This window comes from Cebus imitator, unplaced genomic scaffold (assembly GCF_001604975.1).
Source record: "Cebus imitator isolate Cc_AM_T3 unplaced genomic scaffold, Cebus_imitator-1.0 Scaffold93, whole genome shotgun sequence".
Classification (NCBI taxonomy): domain Eukaryota; kingdom Metazoa; phylum Chordata; class Mammalia; order Primates; family Cebidae; genus Cebus; species Cebus imitator.
Genome location: NW_016107408.1, coordinates 5,125,382 through 5,131,390, shown reverse-complemented (window position 1 = coordinate 5,131,390; position 6,009 = coordinate 5,125,382).

Genomic DNA, 6,009 nt, shown 5'->3' with positions numbered 1-6,009 from the left:
GCAGGAGAATCACTTGTACCCAGGAGGCGGAGGTTGCAGTTCAAGATCACGCCACTGTACTACGGCTTGGGCAACAAGAGTGAAACTATCTCAAAAACAAAACAAAACAAAGAAAGGGTGACACTGGCTTTCTGGCTTGAGCACCTGGGAGGTAGGTGCCCTTTATTGAGATGAGGAGACTTGGAGACAGGGGTCAAGACAGAGAACCGTCAGGTTTGGGGGATGGAGCATGGAGAACAGAACTCGCCACAGTGGGGTAGGCCCAGCTACGTGGGAGGCTGAGGCAGGAGAAACACTTGAATTCGGGAGGTGGAGGTTGAAGTGAGCTGAGATCAGGCCATTGCACTCCAGCCTGGGCAACAACAGTGAAACTCGATCTCAAAAAACAAACAAAAGCAAAACGATGGTACCAAATTCTCTGACACTCCTTCCACGGACCAGGGGTAGAGGTCCTCTCCCTGGGAATCCGGTGACCTTGTGACTATTGTGGCCGACAGAGCGTGGTGGAAATGTCTTTCTATGTTACTTCCCTCCCAGGCTGGGTGCTTTCCCCTTGTTCTCTCGAACACCCTCTTTTCTTTTCTCTCTCTCTCTCCCTTTTTTCTTGAGACAGGGTCGCGCTCTATCACCCAGTCTGAGTGCAGTGGTGAGATCATAGCTCATGGTATTCTCAACCTCTCAGGCTCAAGCGATCCTCCTGCCTCAGCCTCCTGAGTAGCTGAGACTACCGACGTGCGCCACCACACCTGGCTAGTATTTTGTTCTTATTTTTTTGTAGAGATGGAGTCTTGTTATGCTGCCCAGGCTGGTCTCAAACTCCTGGGCTCAAGCCATCCTTCTGCCTTGGTCTTCCAAAGCGCTGGGATTACAGGTGTGAGCCACCGTGTCCCCCTCCTCTTTTCATAGGCATCCTTTGGGTGTCTCCTCACAGGCCCCAGTGTCTTTGCTGAGAGAGGCCCAAGCCACATGGAGAGGTCACATGTTGGTGTTTCTGTCTTCAGCCCCAACTGAGCCCAGCCTTTGGGTCCTGCCTGCTCAGGCCTCAGATATGTGAGTAAAGGACCTGGTGATTTCAGCCCCCAGCTGTTCCGAGTTAAGCCCTGCACCAGCCATTCTGATCTCCACAGCTGAGACCCCAGACATGGTGAAGAAAAGACCAGCCGCTGCAGCTGAGTCCTGTCTGAGTTACTGACCCATGGAATTTGTGAACATGATAAAATGATTATAGTTTAACACCAGTCTGGCGGAGAGGTTGTTATGCAGCAATGGTACCTAGAATGCACATGAGATAGGAAATAAATTCTAAGACTCCACCTCGTTAATACCACCGGCCTGCTTCCTCTCCATCCACCTGTGACTGCTTTAGTTCAACCCTCGTCAGCTCTCGCCTCTCAGCGGGATTCCCCACGTTCAGGTCACTTCTCTCTCCTCCTGCAGCCTGGATGGCTTCACTAAGCTCTAACGACATCGCTTCCCTGTTTCCCAGGCTCTTAGTTGCTCCTGGAATAAGATTCAAGTCTCTTACCAGGATATATTCAGCCCTTTATGGTCTGCTCGTGGTCCACTTCCAGCTCGTCTGCTATCTCTGCATTTCAAACCAAGTCTGGCTTTTTTCTTTCCCTCCCTTCCTCCCTTCCTCCTTACCTTCTTCCCTTCCTTCCTATCTCCTCCCTTCCTCCCTCTGTTCCTCCTTTCCTCCTTCCCTTCCTTCCTTTTTCCTTTTCTTCCTCCCTCCCTCCCTCCCTCCATCTGCCCGCTCTTTCTTTTTTTGATTTTTAAAAATATTATAATAGAAGCCAGGGGTGGTGGTTCATACCTGTAATCCCAGCACTTTGGGAGGCCAAGGCGGGAAGATCACCTGGCCAGGAGTTGGAGACCAGCCTGGCCAACATGGTGAAACCCCGTCTCTACTAAAAATACAAAAATTAGCGCGGTGTGGCGGCGCGTGCCTGTAATCCCAGCTACTCAGGAGGCTGAGGCTGGAGAATCGCTTGAACCTGGGAGGCGGGGGTTGCAGTGAGCTGAGATCGCTCCACTGCACTCCAGCCTGGGTGACAAAAAGATACTCCATCTCAAGATAAATAAAAAAATAAAATAAGGCCGGGCGCGGTGGCTCAAGCCTGTAATCCCAACACTTTGGGAGGCCGAGGCGGGTGGATCACGAGGTCAAGAGATCGAGACCATCCTGGTCAACATGGTGAAACCCCGTCTCTACTAAAAATACAAAACATTAGCTGGGCATGGTGGCGCGTGCCTATAATCTCAGCTACGTGGAAGGCTGAGGCAGGAGAATTGCCTGAACCCAGGAGGCGGAGGTTGCGGTGAGCCGAGATCACGCCATTGCACGCCAGCCTGGGTAACAAGAGCGAAACTCCGTCTCAAAAAAAAATAAATAAATAAAATAAATAAAATAAAATAAATAAAAACATTATAACAGGGACAGGGTCTCACTATGTTGCCCTGGCTGGTCTCAATCTTCCGGCTTCCAGCAATCCTCTCACCTTGGCCTCCCAAAGCTCTGGGATTACAGGCATGAGCCACTGTACCTGGTCTTTTTATTTATTTATTTGGAGACAGGGTCTCACTCTGTGGCCCAAGCTATGGTGCAGTGGCATAATCATGGATCCCTGCAGTCTTGAACACTTGGGCTCAAACCATCCCCTGACCTCAGCCTCCTGAGCAGCTGGGCCTACAGGTGCATGCCACCTTGCCTGGTTAATTATTTTATTTTATTTTTCACTGAGACAAGGTCTCACTATGTTGCCCAGGCTGGTCTTGAATTCCTGGGCTCAAACGATCCTCCCACCCCAGCCTTCTGAGTAGCTGGGATTGTAGGTGCGTGCCACCATGCCGGGCTCAACCAGGTGTTTCTGTACCCTGGGTGAGCCAGGCCCTCTTCACTTCCAGGCCGCCGCCTTTCTGTTTGCTCCCCCTAATAACTGGATTCTAGAAATTTTTTTCTTTTTGTTTTTGAGATGAAGTCGCACTCTGTAGCCCAGGATGGATTACAGTGGCACGATCTCGGCTCACTGCAACATTTGCCTCCCGGGGGAGTGCTGGGATTACAGGTGTAAGCCACCGTGTCCCCCTCAATTCAAGCAATTCTCATGCCTCAGTCTCCCAAGTAGTTGAGATTACAGGCACGCGTCACCATGCCCAGCTAATTTTTGTATTTTTAGTAGAGACAGGGTTTTACCATGTTGGCCAGGCTGGTCTTGAACTCCTGACCTGGTGATCCGCCCACTTCAGCCTCTCAAAGTGCTGGGATTACAGGCGTGAGCCACCGTGCCTGGCCTCTATTTTTTCTTAGATGGAGTCTCACTCTGTTGCCCAGGATGGATTGCAGTTGCATGATCTCAGCTGACTGCAACCTCCGTGTCCTGGGTTCAAGTGATTCTGCCTTAGCCTTCCAAGTAGCTGGGACCACAGGCACATGCCACCACGCCCGGCTAATTTTTGTATTTTTAGTAGAGACGGGGTTTCACCATGTTGACCAGGATGGTCTCGATCTCTTGACCTCGTGATCCGCCCACCTTGGCCTCCCAAAGTGCTGGGATTACAGGCGTGAGCCACTGTGCCCAGCCTGCTGCAGTGTATTTAAAAGCAAATCCCCATTTCGTTGCTACAGATGCCAATATGCATCACTGGAAAACAACAGCATTTTAAAAACATGATTGCTGGTGGAATCAGGAAAGATGTTAGGCTTAACTTAGAGACTGTAAACAAAGGTCAGGGAAGAGTGGGTGTTTTTCCACTCAGGTGTGTTAGTGGTCAGGTTTCTCAGGACAATGTTATGATTTTTTCCATGACATGGTAGGGTGAATGCACAGGGACCTTGTAAGATTTCCTGGCATGAAGATGATCTAAGGAGGAGAATGTCCACCTGAGTGGAAGAAGACCCCCTGAGGCTAGGTGAGGGAGGACTCACTTAAATCCGGTAATATTTCCATGTTACTTGGAGTTCCTGGTTGCAAACCACAGAAATGGCTAGGAGTGATGGGCAAGGCCAAAGGGGTCCAAATTTCACCTGGAGTGGCTGGTTAGCAACAGTTTTTTTTTTTTTTTTTTTTTTTTTTGAGATGGAGCCTTGCTCTGTTGCCCAGGCTGGAAGAGTGCAATGGCGTAATATCTGCTCACTGCAGCCTCTGTCTTCTGGGCTCAAGCGATTCTCCTGCCTCAGTCTCCTGAGTAGCTGGGACTACAGGGACACGCCAGCATGCCTGGCTAATTTTTGTGTTTTTAGTAGAGATGAGTTTCATCATGTTGGTCAGGTTGGTCTCGAACTCCTGATCTCCTGATCCCCCTGTTTCGGCTTCCCAAGTGCTGGGATTACAGGCGTGAGCCACTGCAACCAGCCTAGCAACAGTTCTTAATTCTTTTCTTCTTCTTCTTCTCCTCCTCCTCCTTCTTTATACCTTCACTTGCCTTTATTATTTTTTCTTCTTTTTTTAAAGGCCAATCACTGTGGCTCCTGTCTGTAATCCCAGTATTTTGGGGGGCCCAGGCAGGAGGGTCGCTTAAGCTCAGGAGTTTGAGACCAGCTGGACCACATGGCAAAACCCCATCTCTACAAAAAATACAAAATTAGCCAGGCATCGTGGTGTGCACCTGCAGTGCCAGCTACTTGGAAGGCTGAGGTGAGAGGACTGCTTAAGCCTGGGAGGTAGAGGGTGCAGTGAGCTGTGATCGTGCCACTGCACTCAACCTGGGCAACAGAGGGAGACCCTGTCTCAACAAATAAAAATAAAGAAAGAAATAAACTGTCAGCATGTGGTACTGCCAATTTTTAAAAGTCATTGTACTAGGTATGTAGTGTTATCTTACTGTGGTTTCAATTTGCATTTCCCTAATGATTACGATTGAGAGTTTTTAATGTCACTCTGGCCTGGACTGGGGTTGAGTGATTTGTAGAATAGACTGGATTTTTTTTTTTAATGCCAAATAAAGGAACTATTCATTCATTATCTTGGAATGATTAGAAAAGCCATGAAACCTGCCAAGGATTTTGCCCAGGGTGGGGAAAACCCACCTCTGGAGAAAGGCTAGAGCTGTCCTATGATTGCCCTGCAGAGTGTTTGTTCAGTGAAATGGCGACGCCCTTCGCACTCCTCTTTCCCTCCGCACTTGCTCCTCCCTCCCTGCCACACTTTTGTTCCCAGATGGTGCAGCACTCATTTTTCACCTGTGGAATTCTTCTTTAAGCAAATTTCACATCCTTTTGAAGCACCCAGGGGCCAGGCATGGTGGCTTACTTCTGTAGTCCCAGCACTTTGGGAGGCTGAGGTGGGAGGCTCCCTTGAGGCCAGAAGTTTGGGATTAGCCTGAACGTAGCAAGATCCTGTCTAGTACAAAAAATGAAAAAAAAAAAAAAAAAAAAAAAAAGCTGGGCATGGTGGTGTACACCTGTAGTCCTAACTATTTGGCAGGCTGAGGCAGGAGGATTGCCTGAGCCCTGGAATTCGAGGCTACAATAAGCTATGCTTGCACAACTGCACTACAGCCTGGGCAACAGAGTGAAACTCTATCTCTAAAATGAATGCATGAATGAATGAATAAATAAATAATAGGGCTGGGTGCGGTGGCTCATGCCTGTAATCCCAGCAATTTGGGAGGCTGAGGTGGGTGGATCATTTGAGGTCAGGGGTTCAAGACCAGCCTGGAAACATGGTGAAACCCTGTCTCTACTAAAAATACAAAAAAGTTAGCTGGGCATGGTGGGGGGTCCCTGTGGTCCCAGCTACCCAGGAGGCTGAGGCAAGATAATTGCTTGAACCCAGGAGGCGGAGGTTGCAGTGAGCTGAGATTGTGCTACTGCACTACAGCCTGGGTGACAGAGTGAAATTTCATCTCAAAAAATAAAAATGAAAATAAAATAAAAAAGCATATAGGATCTTCAGAAGCTTCCAGACGTAGTGTGCAAAATGACGTTGTGGAAAAAGTGCAGCCTCATTTGGGTCAGCTCCTTACTACCTGTGTGGCCCTGGGCAAGCAACTGCTTTAAACCTCATT